Source organism: Protopterus annectens, chromosome 13.part0 (assembly GCF_019279795.1).
Source record: "Protopterus annectens isolate FY-2018-M chromosome 13.part0, PAN1.0, whole genome shotgun sequence".
NCBI lineage: Eukaryota > Metazoa > Chordata > Ceratodontiformes > Protopteridae > Protopterus > Protopterus annectens.
In genome coordinates, this window is record NC_056747.1 from 570560747 (window position 1) to 570574802 (window position 14056).

At 38.8% G+C, this 14056-nt stretch overlaps 1 protein-coding gene across 5 annotated transcripts in view; it reads right to left on the minus strand.

Moving 5' to 3' along the window:
* DTX2 (deltex E3 ubiquitin ligase 2) overlaps positions 1–14056 on the minus strand; it is a 1297167-nt gene that overhangs the window by 908950 nt on the left and 374161 nt on the right. The gene's annotated exons all lie outside the window — the stretch shown is intronic.

Sequence of the window (14056 nt, forward strand, 5' to 3'; positions counted from 1 at the left end):
TTTTCTGTAGCAGGGAGGGGAAGCAGTGTCTAGGATGGGATGTGCAAGATTATTATGGGTAGGAACTGTACAGGTAGCCTTTAGCCACCATTTCCTTTAGCCATGTGCCAGACACCAACACAGCCCCACACAAACAAGGGAGAAGGCAGTTTTGAATAAGTGTCAGACTACTGCTAACCACTCTGAAGCAGTACTCCTGTGCTGCCCTGCTGCCACACAATAGCCTGGAATTTCCCGATGCTTCTGGCTAGCACAAGCCTGTTAACTATGCTTTTGCCAATTTTGATGGCCCTGTGTATTTCTGCAGAATCAAAGTCTCTTCCAACAACAAATATGACCTAGATAAAGATTCATTTGATTCAGAAGATCCACTCAGACATGAGTTAGTCCAACCCTTCTACTATATAGCCTTTTCACCTAATTCCTGCGCAAACAGTAAAGTCTTCCTGGACTACTACTCCTCCTCTGTGAAGTCTCTAAAAGAAAGCCAAGAATTTTAGCCCAGAGCTACAGCAGCTCCACCAGCATGTGGTTCACAGTTAATTCCTAGGCATGCATTCCAACAGACCACTAAAGAGCCTAGCCCAATTTCCCGGATTCTCCAAATAACCATCTGGTTAAACAACTAGCTCAATGTCACATAGTGGGCAAATGTAGGCTGGAAAAAAAAAAAAAAAAAATTCACACCTCTTGCAGTAGGAAGCAACTCATTTAACAGCTCAACCTTAAGTCAGTGGTCTAACTGACAATAGCTACAAACTACATTACACTTGCAACAGGGACCATAAGGAAGGTAAAGTTATCAGAAAATGTCAGATACTATTCTACACTGTCCGTGTTGCTCCATCAGTAGGTCAAACACTGCACCAGAGCCTTGCTTAACAGTTCCTCTAGAAAAACAGCTTTTGCATCAGGTAGTTTAGCATCCACTTAAATAAGAGGATGCCTAAGCCTGATTTCCAAGTCTGTCCAGAACCTCTAACTCCCAATACGACAGGACAGACAACTTGCACTTTAGGAGCATAGTTCTTCGTCAGGGCTACAGCTGAAACCAAATGGTCAAGATCAATCATTTGTGGTCAAATGGGCCAGTGTACAGGAGTGCAGAAAATCAGGTCCAACTGCCCTGGAATGAGGGCCACAGCATCAGGGTGTTCCACATTTATGAGATCGTTAAAGTGTCAACAAGTGGTAGAAACACTCAATCCAGTACACTTAATTCAATCATCACTAAAGCAAGGCTGCAAAGTCCTGACCCCACCTCCCCTCCTGATAAAATGGCTCTCAAGAGTCAAGTTAATACACAAAAAGTAGGAGGCTATGTCTGACTTATTCCATAATACACATACCTCATTAGCATGGTATGATGGTTCATGGGGAGAGTTTCAGATTACTCTGCTCAGGCCTTCTGACAAGAAGCTCTTGAATACGCTGGAAGCCAGTTTCTGTACAGAAATACTACAAAAGGTAACCTTGGGAAGCAACAGGGTGAGCTCAGACTGGGGCTGCTACCAGTATCTATCTACAAGTAATAAAAAAACTGAAAATGCAGGAGAACCTGAGGGGCACGGTCTACATGACGGGCAAATGGGGGGTACACTTTCATATCATAAAGCTCATCAGCTGAAAAAAAAATAAGGACTCTGACAGTGAATGCAGAGACTTCTCAGAAATGAAAGCAGTTGACTAATACATCAAATCCAGTGGAATCAACATTAATACCAATGTATGGCAGAAAAAAATGTTGCCCACGAAACAATGACATGGCCACCTGGCAGACTAAGGCTGACACTGACATCTAAACCTTGGGTGCAGGGGCAAGCAGGCTTGTGTCCCTAACAGAAACACCAGAGTCAGCATCTGGTGAACATGTATTAGGGAGACCTGCTACAGTCCAAACATTACTACACCATGCAACACTAACAGCTGGGCTGCTACTTGAAGCCTAGAAACCATATGTAAGGAGTACTGGAAGGCAGATTTTTCCTAAGAAGCAGTTAGCTCTAAAATGTTCAAGCCAGAAAGGGTGATGAAAAAAAAAAAGAAGACACATAGGAGAACCAACACCAGCTACTAGTAATCAGTGCAGTGCACTCCAGATAAGGATAAGTGAAGGGAAAAGTATTAGCTAGAGCCTGTTAGTTCACCAACTGCTAGAAAAGAACCAGTACTGGCTGTGCTAGGGACATACAGTGGGGTTAAAAAAAAAAAAGGCAGCATTAAGTACGAAAGTCTTACCTGCCAGAATTACCAAGTCTTCATCAGTGTGCAAACAGAATATTGGGGGGGGGGGGTCATGATGGCCCAGGCTAGCTGAACACCTAAAAGCTGAGCTGACAAGCCCTGCACATGATTGAGTGGGGTGAGGCTGAATCATTATTACATGTCTTTGTTGTTCTGCTTATTATGCTAATGCTTTTTCTTCCCCTCTTTCCTGAATTGGTGAGCTACGGAAAAAGATAATTATGAACAGTCTAACCAAGCTTACAGAGTATTTTAATTTTTCTGCCATTACACAACTCTGAAGACATTCACCCCACTTATCAAGTGGCAGTGCTGAAGCACCTGCAAACTGAACAATGACTTGTGCCATGGGTAGGCCCCAAACATAACAGACATACCACATGGGCACCTGCTAATGGATTTTCTTCCCAAACAGGCACCCAATTTCAGAATCCATGGGAAACAAAAAGGGATGGCATTTAAATAAAAATGGTGAATTAAGAAAAAAATAAAAACAGCCAGCCAGCTATCAGCTCTTTCATACAGTGGGGAAACAAGTGAAGGAATTCAGCTGTTTTATGCCCAGCTGAGCACAGTATACTCTTTCCAAAGGGTGGAGTTTTGAACAGCCCGAGATTACTCAGTGGAGTGTTGAGCAAAGCAGAAAAGTCCCAGCAGTCGCACTAGTGAATTTCTGAAGGTTTGCAAGCAAAAAAAAAAAAAAAAAAAAAAAAAAAAAAACAGCACAAACTCTACATGGGCACAAAACAAACTCCACAACATGACTTACTTGCATCAGTACAGAAGGGGAGTAGCCAAAATTAAACAAAGTCTGAGAAGCATCACCAGTGTGAGGGAAGGGGTTTTCCTGGATCAGAAATGCCATCTTGCCCATTTACAGAACACTGGATAGAGAACACCTGCAGTACTTTGTCCACTTCTGAAGATCACATTAGCTGCACAAAGTGGAAAAAAGACAACAGGCAACAAAGTCAGTTAGGGATTTAGAAGACAACAGGCAACAAAGTCAGTTAGGGATTTAGAAATGAGTACTGTGAAGGAAGACTGGAAACCATGCACCACTTCAGTCCAGAAAGGCACAGACATGGCTTCACAATTCTGGTACTCAAAAATTACAGGACTGGCAGACACTGATGGAAGTTAAAAAAAAATGCAGTACAAGGGGAGAAACTGAGTAAAAGCAGACAATGTCATACTTGAAAAACAAACTGCCCAAGAGTGGACATGCTCATATGTTCATGGTTGTCTCCTGAAGGAATGTAAAACTTCAAAGAGTTGTTCAATAAAAAGAAAAAGAAAAGGGAAAACATAAGAAAGCTACAGACTTGGGGCTAGCTTTTCATAGAATAAACAAAACAGACCACTCCAAGGAACATTAAAGCCTTACCAGCAACCATTCTCATAAGGCACTGCCTGCCTCCAAGGTGGGCAACGCAACAAGAAGTATCAAATTATCAAGCTCCACCTTAAAGCTGGTAACAGTTTTACTCTGTTCAATATGAATATGTAGCATATTCCCGAGACAGCTCACAACATGTACCCTATTAAGTCAGTGGCTCCAGTTTACATGTGATGCCCCAGACTTTCTCTCCATTAGGGTTGGGTCCAGCAAGGAGACTGAGGCATCCCAGGACAATGTCAAACTGCTACCATGAGCATATTTTCTACTTATAACCATTCCAGCATATGCCCCAATGGTGGGTCTTGCAAAAGGCATCAGCACCAAAGTGCACCCTCATTTCCACAAATGGAAGACATCAAAAGGAAGTCCCACCCACCCTCTGTAGCACTTCAGTCTCCATTAGAAAAATCTAACTGCTTTGTGTGCCCCACACATGAACCCTCCCCTCCACCCCCACAGGATGGATATGCCCATTTTTCACTGCCAGTGCCTTAGACATCCAATACACTAATCAAACTTGGGTCACTTAGGGTGTAGTCAGTAGTTTATTCATCAATGCCATGGCACTGGCATGTTACAATGTTAATGCATCTTCATGTGGAGGGTGGGGGCACAACTTCTGCAAGCCAAGTCCAAGCTGACTGTAGGCATAAGGGGAATACTCCAAAGGTATTGCAATTAGAAAACCCAGTAGTTTTTTCAAAGTGTAACGTTCTGAGAACTGCAGTTCAAATACATGAGAGATAATTTGAAGAAAAGGGACACTGAAAACAAACATTTGAAAGCAGACGACTATTTCATAAACTGCACATTTGGCCTCTGTAGAGGAACATAACCAAAAATAAACACACATAAGCTTACTTCTCTTAAATAATTACACCAGCTCTGAGGTCACAAACTCTCAGAAGATGGAATATCCCTAGTATTCCACCTCTTCTGTGTATGTGCAACATCAGAGTTAGTATAATTAAGTGCAGGACATGCAACAGCAAAGCCAACCCACATGGGGATTGCAGGCAGGTTTACACTGCAGTGTGCTGAAACAGTCTCCTTAAAGTAAGTCATCTGGAAAAACATACATCTGCTAGCAAGCAAGAAACTTAGAAAATGGGAAGTAGGGTATAGAAAAGATCCAATTATCCTAGTGTTGCAGGATCCCAAACCATAGTCTGCCAATCTAGGCCCACCTGGCGATAAGCTGTTTACAGGTATCCTACATGATTCATTCCTTGTAAAATGGATTTATCTAGGGAAAACAAGTATGAAACCAGTACAATTAAGGAACTACTGGAATGATGTGAAGGACCTGGGTGACCCAGCATATGAATGGGTAAGGAGGAACACGAACAAAATGCATCTCAAATAAGAAAAAGTAGATTACACACACACACAAAGGATGGTAGCCAAATAAATAATAAGGTACAGACAGCAGCATGCATCACTCAAAGTACAAAAGTAAACAAGTCCTTGGATAAGCAAATCCCCCATTCCTATCATTGTATGTCAGGCCACCATAGGCACCATCCATTTTCACTGTACCTCCTTTGTCCACTTTTCTGAATTAAAGATTAGAGCAATTAAGAACACTAAACCGCATGCATTTCCACCCTGTTGATAAAAAAAAAAGAGTGTTTAGATGCTTCCCAGTTTGTGTGCATCTATTATAAACAAAGAATGCAGCATGGCAAACTCTTTCACCTCATCTAGTGCTTACAGAGCAGTACAGTTTTTTTTTTCTGAAAAGTGTAAACTACTTACATTATATTTAGAAACAATGTATAGTATTAAAATTAAAGTACACTGCTACCATTACTGAATTATTTCAGTAATACATAAATGTATCTCAGACATACTGTATTACATTGACAGACACTGATAGGTGAGCACCAACTACAAAATTAGTATAAAGTTTCTTTTTTTTTTTTACACTGAAGTCCCAGTATGGTCCAGTGTTCTCAAATTAGGATTTGTACCTGCCAATGTTTACATTAAACCCACCATCAATTACCACCCAACCGCTCAAAAGAAAAACAATCCAGTGGTTTAATGCCCTCTTGATTTCCTGCCTTCCAACTTCATGGCAATCTCCATTTGTTTATTACCCTTATAAAAGGATATGCATCCCATACTCCCACAGTTTCCTCTTAAGTATTAAGTTTTAGCCTTCTGTACCATTATACAGAACCACAAGAACATCCTCAAAGAGATCTTTAAAACGCACAAAGCCTACCTAGACTCTTCAATGGCAGAGGGGGTTATGAGCCCTATCAATAGCTAGCAAGCAGGAAAAAAATATAGGTGGCATATCTGGCCTAGATGTCTACCTCATAGAACTCAAGAATATTGAGCCTGTGCTGCAGTGAGTAAGTTGCACAAAGAGCAAAGTGCAATTCAGAGTGTGAAAGCACACTTCCTCTCGGACAGCTGCTATAGCAGAACTTAGGGAGCCATCACAGGGAAGGGGAGGTGTTCCACCAAAGAAGAGGTGGTAGGCCACTCCAGAGGAGCAGCAAGCTGGCCCTCTCCCTACCTCCTAACTCTTGCTGTGATTGGCAGAGCTAAATGATAGATTTATTTTACATTTGTTGACCGGGAGAATCTGACTGGATAAATATCCATTTTCAGTGGAGGCCCGGGGAGAAAAGCTCCACAGTTTGTAAATATACAAAGGCATGCAAAAATATACAGCGTCATTTCACACATACAGAGAATGATTACAAAACAATTTTTTTTTTTTTTTAGAAATGCACAGAGAAAAAAATATATTTTGGTTCCACATTTTAGAGGTAGATAGAGAAGAAATATTTTAGCAGCAAATTGTAGTGTCATTATCATGACACGTTAGTTGTAAGAGCAGTAATTTTTTCTTGAAATTATGAAAGTATTTATTGTTTGCCCATAGAGTTTACAAGAGAACAGCAGAACTGCTAGTAGATGGGGACTGTGTGTTAAGAATCGTAGAATATGCAGTAAATTAGTATTTGGATATTGACAGTGAAGGTCCTGTGGAAGAAAGGTGTACAGGTCAGCCTGGGGGGAAGGCATGGGCATTGCCTATTGATAAGAAGGTATTCCTTTAGTACTTGTTTAAACTTAGTGACAGAATTTGCTGAGGTAATATCAGGGGGCAGTGCATTCCAGATTCTGCCTATGTAGGTAGGAAATAGGGAGTCTCCTGCCGAGTTGTTGGACCTGGTGATTTTGATTAAAGGTCCTGCTACTAAAGTGTAGTTGTCTTGGGTTTTCACGTATTTTAAGTAAATTAGATAGAGTTGGTATTTTGTCTGGATATAGTAGGAGTTTTTTTGCACAAACTAGTTGGTGGAATGTAATGAGATTTTGAAGTTTAAGCCAATTTAGTTGGTATAGTGATTGGCAGTGATGGGAACGGTAGGGAGCATTAGTGGCAAATCTGACAATTTGATTGTAACATGTATCTATCTTTTTAATTCCGGTTTTGGATAGGTTGGTGAAGATGGGGGGCAGCATATACAAGTGTGAATATTAGCAGAGTTTGGGCCATGGTCATTTTAGTCTGTTGATTTAGGTAAGTTTTATTTTTGTACAGACTGCCTAGTTTTCTGTGTATGTTTTTGAAAGTTTGATTTATGTGGAGGTCAAGCTTCAGTTTGTTGTCAGTAGTAACACCCAGTAGTTTTGTGTGGGAATCCGAGGAGATAATGGTACCATCACTAGATGTGATACTGAAAGAATCAGTGTCTGAGTTGGATTTATTTCCTTTGAAAATTAGTAGTTTGGTCTTTTTTGGGTTCAGGAACAGGTTTTTACTGAGAAATCAAGCTTCAGTTGTTTTGAAGACTTGTTGGGTGTTGAAAAGGAGCGTGAGGGGGTTGATGGCTATGCAGACTAGTGTTGAGTCGTCAGCATATTGTATGACAGTTGCATCTTGGGTGATCTTATTCAGATAGTTGATGAATATGGAAAATAATAGTGGGCCTAAAATTGATCCTTGTGGGGTCTTCAATTGTAATAGGGAGCAGTGTGGATAGTTTGTTGTCCCACCTGACTGCTTGCTGTCTACCTATTAGGTAATTTTAAAACCAGGCTAGTGAGTTAGCAGTTAGTCCAAGGTCTGAGAGGGACTCCAGAAGTTTGGGATGGTTGGCCATGTCAACGGCTTTTGATAGGTCTAAAAATATGGCTGATGTTAGATTGGTAAATGAGAGGATGGCAGTTGTACTGTGGGCTGGTCTAAATCTGTGTTGGGTTGGAGTGAAGTTGGTTTTGAAGTAGGTATTGCATAAATTGCTGGTGAATACATTTTTCTAATATTTTGGCTAGTGGGGATAATATGGCAATGGGGCGATAGCTGGTGAGGTCAGTACAGGTCCCACCTTTGTGTAGTGGGGTGACATATGCTATTTTCCAGACTGCTGGAATTTTGCTTTCTATTATTAATCTGTTCATGAGAATTGATACTGGATAGGCTATCTCATTAGCAGCTATTTGGAGGTATTCGTCTGGAATGTTATCGGCAGATGGCTAGTTGGTTTGAGTTTACCCAATAGTTTTTTTATATAATCTGTGGGAACAGGTTTGAATTGGAAGGTGGATTTGATATTGGTATCAGGCTTGGAGTTGCTAGTAGTGGGTGGTGTCGGTTGATGAAGAACAAGTTTTGAGATGGTGTCTATGAAAAAATCTTTTGAAGGCTTCTGGAATGTTAGTGCTATCCTTTACAGTGGCTGGTGTTGGGGTACTTGGTCTGTCGGGGTAGAGTAGTGTATTTAGTCCTGCCCAGAGTTTTGGGGGATTGTTTTGGTGTCAATTTTGCAAATTGAGAAAATAGTTTCGTTTCTCTAATAAAATTAGTTTTTTTGTTTCCTTTGAGTTTTTGGAATTCTTGTTTGGTTGCTATGGTTTTATTGTCTCTCCATTGATGCCACGCTCTATTTCTTTGGGCTATCATGGTTTTAGTGGTACTTGTGATCCAGGGGGCTATTTTAATTTTTTGTTTGTTTGCTTGTGTGAGGAGGGGCATGGGTATTTAAGATGTTTAGAAAGTTAATGTTAACTAGTTCAACTGCTTCGTCTAATGGGAGGGTCTTTAGAAGATTCCAATTTTGGCATTGTAGTTCAAGTTTAAATTTTATGTCAAAGTTTCTTTTGTTTCTAATGGTCCAGGTTGGAGGTTTGGAGTTGGTGTGGGATTTGAGTTTTAGTAGGATGATGGCCTGGTGGTCACCGATAGTGTCTGGTAGGACACCTGCTTGATAAAGTATACTGTCAATGTTTATTAGGGTCCAGTCTAGGAGACTTTCTTTGCTTTTATTATTACCTAGCCTTGTACTGGAGTTAATGATTTGGGAGAAATTATACAGATTTATGAAGTTGGAGGGGTTGGAACTAGAGCATGTATGCCAGTCTATGTTAAAGTCGCCTAGGATAATTGTTTCTTGGGGTAGGTTTTGATTGGACCAATGTAAAAGGGCTTCTAGGGTGGGGATGTTATTGCCTGGTGGCATGTATCCTATTATAATAAATATAGATGTTTTGTTGGTTAGTTCAAGCTTGGCTAGTAGCAGTTCTGAGGGCATGAGGGGGAGTATAGGAGGGTCAATACTGGTGACCTTTAGGTTGTTTTTATAAAGTAATGCTACACCACCCCCTTTTCTTGAAAGTCTATCATTACGTATTACATTATAGTGTCAGTCGTCCTGCTAGACAGGGGTCCAGGGAAGTAAATAGTGTGGGAAGAAATAGCCATGGAATTGTTATGACTAGGCTTGTATAGGCCCTAGGGCCGATAGCCTAATACCAACCTATGAACCTATACTCTGGGGGAAGGAATTCACTGTCGGGAGTACTAGGTTTTAACCAAGTTTCAATTAGGGATAGTAGATTTGGGGGAATAGGTGTGTATTAGAGTATGTAGTAGATGTATTTTTTTATTAATGCTACGTATGTTTAAGTTAAGTAAGAGTAGTCTATTCTTTGGTCTAGAGAGTAAGGGTGGGTTATTGGATGGGGGTGTGGAGGAAGGGGAGTGTGTGGGCCTAGATTAGGGTGCATGTCACCTGCCAATCATAGTTGGCGACTGATATAGTGAATACATTTTGATAGCCTAGTAAGAATGTGTATGTACTTGTGTGGAGAGTGATTTTGTAGTTGTTTTGATAACTGTTGTGGAAGCTAGAGGGATTGTATTGTGATGGTAGCTGCTTTAGGGAATGTGTAGGATATATAGTGTTTGGCATTTCATGCAGAATTAATGATCTGCAGAACTCTCACCTTCCCATATATTCCTGACTCCTCTACCTATGGAGTAAACCGTCCAACTGAGTGCAGGTAGCACAGCCAACAGCTAGGTCTTGCAGGGAAAGGAGCTAAAAAGTGACAGTGTATATATATATATATATATATATATATATATATATATATATATATATATATATATATATATACATACACAGACACACACACACAAATATATATATATATATATATTATACACACACACACACAAAGAATAAAATTACCACAGAAACAGACTAACATTTTATGAAATAATGACCAGATAATAAATTCAGGGGCACCTTCTTCAAGAAAATACACACACATATACATACATGCATTTTATACATATATATATATATATATATATATATATATATGCACGTGTGTGAGAGATATACACACACATTTACATGTGTGTGTGTGTGTACATAAAAAGTAATAAGGAGATTACTGGGGTAACACACTAATGAAAGGGGATGGATTTCAGTCATTGTTCTGTTGTAGTCATCAGAGTAGGCCACAGAAGAATAGAAAACATGTACAGTAAAAAAAACTAGAGTGAGTTTATATATGTAAATCAAAACGCTTACATATATATATATACATATATATATATATATATATATATATATATATATCTCATGAACATTTTCAATGTCAGACAGTAACCAGAAGAATAAACATTTTGAGATCTATTAGTTGAAAGAAGTTCAGTTTAGTTGAATGGATCCATCCAGATGGGCAACTGTAGCTATCAACCCATTACTACTACAGTATTTTATACAAGGCTGACTCAGGGTATTATGCTTTTGAGAACTAATGGAAGGGATTCGTGCAGTTTGGGGATAAGTATTAAGAAGCTGTGGTCATTACAGTACAACCTGTTTTGCAGCCTCCATAGTGATGGGGTGTTGCTGAGAAGGGACACAAGATTACAGAGTCTCACAGACAGCCTCCACCAACAAAAAAAAAAGTTGGCTTAAGGGGAAAGGGTTCATTTCCACATCTTTAGCCAGTACAAAGCCAATAAGTATATCAGCTTTTTTTGCAGTACTGCAGCCAATGGGATTTTAGCTAAAACTAAGCAGGGTGCATGACATGCAATACATCTGCATATTCAGTCTGATGAGATTTAAAAAAAGTTAAATTTCTATTTGAAGAAATGCCTTTCAGGGGTTATACAGAAGTACTGCGATTACTTTTTTTAAATCTGTAACTTGTTTTAATGAGTGTTTGACTATTATTGGAGGGTGTCCAATTGATAAGTGGAATTTTTTTGATATATAAAGGCATCAATTTTATGTGGAATTTTATCTGTAGAAGTCTTGAAACGAAAATGTGGTGATTCAGTTAGAGTTACGTTTTTTGCTGGCATTTTAATAAATTGCTTATTTTCCACTGGACATACTGATTCACAAGTGCTTTTGTACGCCTAAGAATAGGCAGCAACATGAGTTGAGGCTGCTAGAAATGGAAATGAAGTATTACCACAGAAAAGAGGAGTAAGAAAATTAGAAAGAGAGTAAAAGGCTCTAGGACATTTTGGAGGCTTTGAGAAAGATAACTTAGTTGCTTTAGAAGTATTTGTTGTACAGATTTTACATGTGGTCAGAAACAGTTAAGTAGCCTACTGTGATTCTTGACTGGTAACTTTGAAAGAGGGCATGTAAAGAACTGCATAGGACTAGTGACAATGTGGTCCCAAACACTGATTACATAGGGTAAATGGTTTCTATGTTGTGGGGTTATGAAAGTATTCTAGCGGACAAGATAAAGATGTGAAAAACTACAGCAAAGAAAATACAGGGCCTTATATTTACTGTATTTTATGTATTTACTTCTTAACATTTCCCCTAAAACAGAAGCTAGGTGGTAAAACAGATTTAAGGCTTTGATAATGTTATATTGTAAGGTGCAAATCACGGAGGTGGTGGAGATGTAAACATATGAGGTGCAAGTGCCATAAGCTGCTTTAATCCTTGGTTTACCTGTTAATTACGCCTCCAGAAGGCGATCTCTGGTGATAAAGGGGTAGCTTTAGATGGGAGTGTTTAGGGTCCAGCCTCTCTGCTGGGCAAGGAAAAATTAGTTTGCATATATGAGTAACTCCAATAAGAACGACAACAGCTCAAACATCACTAGATATGACCTCCACCAACCCAATGGAGTCAAAACATACAAATTACCAATATAAAGTTACAACATAGCAAAGAAAAAGTTCCACAGTTAAAAATGACTCCGAAAAAACTATCACAACTCTCTATGGGGACATGGAATAAATGTCAAAGCAAGAAAATAACATTTCCTCAAGTATGCTTGCACTATATTTTCCTAGTTTCTTTGCATGTTAGCAGAGATTTGTAAAAACAGCTACCTGTTAAGTGTCACCCTACTTAATGACAAACATGCCCCAAAATCATTCATTGAATTAGTATGCACACACTCATCTTGGGTTTACTTCAGGGAAGCACTACTTAATTACAGAAGAGAAGGAACACACAACTCGGACGGTCACATGCTTAAACAACTTTTAAACTGCTCCTTGTGGATCGGGGTACTACACAGCTCAACAAGCACTGTGGGGTGGGTGTGCCCTTTACTCTAAAATACACACAAAAAAAATCTGTTCAGTTCAGCTTGACAACTGCGTATGACCCATCAAAAATACCTAAACAAAAAAGTAAGATGTAATGAAAGGGAAGCACAAAATGCATAATAGTGCCAAAGCACCATTAAAAATTAGTAAAGTATACCCTTTCAAAATACAAACAATTACTAGAAAAATGAAGAAAATATAATTCAAATTTAGGGGGGAAAATCAGTATAGTGAAACCACAAGGAATCTGGTGGCTGCACAAACAAGGAAGCAGCTAGGCAAGCATTCATGGTGTGTATTCAAATGAGTACATTTTTTCTTAATAGTCTTTTTTGAAACACTATGGATCAAACAGCACATAATGTTTAGAACAGTCTAAACTACTACATGTCATTTACTGGCATACAAAAATATGTTTGCGTGATAAAAGTAGTCTTTTTTTTTTAGTTATAGTTGTAAGTGACAACAGCTGAAATTAATGTTACCCTTTATAAAAGGGTACAGTGGCAACATTTTGAGGGTCAAGTATATATATCAAAATAGGTGGGTACAGCAGCAAAATGTAGATTTCTGGCTATGTTTCTGCATACAAACATTCTTCAATATACACCATATAACCAAAAATGAACACATTCAAATATATTATCACAGTCAAAATAAAAGTATGAAGGACTAAAATGACGACTTGCAATGACATAAGGACTGCAAGAAATGTACTTACTAATTATACTTGAAGCATTTCACTCATGCAGCTAGGGTTCCCAAGTGCAACCTGATACAACAGGGACAGCTTTGTTACTTACATTTTACAATAGGAGCACAGTGTTTGTGCGTTTCATCTCACACTAATTACCACAAGTGTGCATAACTAGTCTGTTTTGTTCAGAAAGGCAAACTATGCAAATGAGCTATGCTCTGTCACAAGTAACCATTTCCAAAACACTGTTTCTAACACTTAATATATAAAGCAGGCCTCTAAACAGTGTTCTCTCTGTCTGAGATGTTTGCGTATGTACTATACTACCTGCATACTTTTCTGTTCACCTTTTTACTACGTCCTATACAGCTCTTTGATTCTGTAATAAAGTCTAATGTGTATTATATATATATATATATATATATATATATATATATATATATATATATATATATATATATATATATATATATATATATATACACATATCCTTCCCGGCTACGGATCCAACAAATGTGAATACTCAAACTCAGAACATAATGACTAACATAGTAGTATCCTTGTACTTACAAAAGACACTACAAGACAAGACAGTCTTGGTTATTTATATATATTTTTACTGATCTGATTACTGACTTCATTACTACTACTGCAAATTCTGCTTGATGTGGAATCAAGCTTTCTTGTGCTACATACAGTTACTTTAGCTGTAAAGAGTTTGTCACTTTACAGCTTATGTAACTGTTTTATATACCTCTGCTCCAGACTGGGTCTGTAAAGGGTCACAAGTCCAACTGACTTACTCCATTAACAAATCATAAAAAGAAATAAACCAAGCAAACAAATATGTGAAGTGCCA